Genomic DNA, 2,248 nt, shown 5'->3' with positions numbered 1-2,248 from the left:
AAAGGAAGAATGGAGTTGGGGTTCCTTTAGTTTGGGTTCAGCAGGGTATATTTATGTGGTATGGAGCCACTTCTATGTAAGTAACTGTTGGCTGTCCCAGTGTAAAACAGCTTCCAGAATATTCTTAACGTCCACTGTGCTGAGTTACCTGGTGGTGTGACATGAATGTGCAGGACCGTAGATTGTATGATGATAATGGCATATGATGAGTGAAACTGAAATGTGCAAAACCGGAGAAGAGTCTAGCTCTTCCCATTAGAAATTATCCCAAATCTTACAGCTCATACCTAAAAATAGTTTGATAAAGGTTTTCCTAAATCTGCCAACAATCCTGAAAACTTGTCTTTCATTATCAATAATGAGTTCTGAAAGTAAAAGAAACTTCAAAAATCTATCAATATAAAATGCCAGAGAAAAAAATGAATTAATTTTCTCTTCTCTCATAGAATACAATATTGCAAAATCATTGCTACACTAAGAGACAATCAAAGAATACACAGCCAGAAATGTTGGGAAAGGAATATTATAGAGGCAGGTCAGGAATTTGTTGAATAAAAATATGCTTTTTTACCAGGTCTTGAATATATTTGGTGCTAGCGATGGCCAGAGCATACTTTGGTGGGAGCTTGGACCATAAGATCAGGATTATTTAGGGTTTTTGTGACCTCGTTTGCTCTCATCTCCTGTGACGCACAGGGTATATCTCGCTTGGCTTTGTGGATGTCTTTGGTGCTGTTCACCACTCCTGCCTTTTTAAAATTCTCACTTCCCTTGGCCTCTCTGGATCCACAAAGTTTTCACTCCAATTTTCCACTCCAGCTAACAGGCCTTAGTCACCCCCACGGCTTTTCCTCGAGGTCCTTGTGTTGTGGAGGCTCGAGCCAGGGCTTCTCTCCTCTCTCTGGGTGATCTCATCCCTTCCCATGGTTCAAACCCCATGTACCTGCTGACAACTCCTAAGTTTACACCTCCAGCCCAACCTCTTTCCTGGGCTCTAGATCAGGGCTGGGAAAACTTTTTCTGTACAGGGGCAGATGGTGAATATTTTATCAGCTTGCTGGGCATCAAACCATCTCCGTCACCTCTGCTCAGCTCTGCCCTTTCAGTGAGAATGCAGCTATAGACAATGCTTAGGTGAATGGGGGTGGCTGTGGTCCAAGAAAACTTTATTTACAGGAACAGGGGCTGCCCCATGGCTACACAGTTTGCCAACCCTGCTCTAGACCAGAATCTCCAGCTGCCTTCTGGAAATTTCCACTGGGATTTTCATAAGTTCCCAAACATAACAGGTCCCCAGATAAACTCATCTTATTCCCTCCTGTGTGTTCCTTCTTAGTGAATGATACCACTGTCTACCAGATGTCCAAGACAGAAATTCAGAGAATATCCTTAATTTCATTCCCCACATGCAATCTGTCCCAAGATCTAGTCAATTCTACTTTCTAACATCTCCCTGATCCATTCCCTTCTCTCTTTCTCCACACCTTCTTTCAGACCCCTCTCACCTGCCACCTCCTACCCTGGGCTTCTTAAGACCTCACCACACTGCAGGCCGAGGGGTCATGCCACTCTTGGGTTTCTTTGTTTAAAGTCTGAACTTCTTGAAACAGTGGGAGAGGCCTGTGCAAGTGGACCGTTCCTCCCTTTTAGCCTAAATTCCTTCCATTTGCCTGACCTCCTGCTCTAGGGCCTTCCACAAACATTGCACCTGCCTGGGGCATGCTTCTCCTTTCTCATCCTCCTACTGCCCTGCAAGTCTTCGCTTGGATGTCACTTCCTCTGGGAAGTGTCTCCTCACTCCTCAAGACTGTTTCTCTGCACGCAGCACAGCAAATGGACCTCACTTTTACAATTCCAATTACAAAGCCTCATTGCCCGACCCCAGTAGGCTGAAAACTCCCTGAGGGCAGCGCCAAACACCGCGCACACTGAAAGAACACTTAATGAAGGACGGCAGTTTATAGCGAAGCTCGTTTTCGCTGACACCCCCTCTCTTCCCACCTGACATGGGATTGAGGAGCCCGAGGGCTGCTCAGGCTGCAGGAGGGAGGGAGGGAAGAGGAGTCATTACTTGGATTAGGAGGGTTGGGGAGAGGGGAGATGCTGCTCCAGGATCCATCCGTCTTTTACCACCTGTCCTAGCCAGGGCAGAGCGTGGTGCTGGAACGCGCCTCTCCGTCCGACTGACGGTCCTCTGAGCTCATGGGGTTCAGCCAAAAGCTGAGTTCTGCACCCCGAGTTAGAAATT

The 2,248-nt window shown here is 46.7% G+C and overlaps 1 protein-coding gene across 1 annotated transcript in view; it reads left to right on the top strand.

The window, feature by feature from the left end:
* The window catches only part of PLG (plasminogen), a 57,785-nt gene that overhangs the window by 19,341 nt on the left and 36,196 nt on the right, over positions 1-2,248 (top strand). The gene's annotated exons all lie outside the window — the stretch shown is intronic.

This window comes from Propithecus coquereli, unplaced genomic scaffold (assembly GCF_000956105.1).
Source record: "Propithecus coquereli isolate 6110/MARCELLA unplaced genomic scaffold, Pcoq_1.0 Scaffold25, whole genome shotgun sequence".
In the NCBI taxonomy this organism is placed as follows: Eukaryota; Metazoa; Chordata; class Mammalia; order Primates; family Indriidae; genus Propithecus; species Propithecus coquereli.
This window is presented reverse-complemented; position numbering and strand designations above follow the sequence as displayed.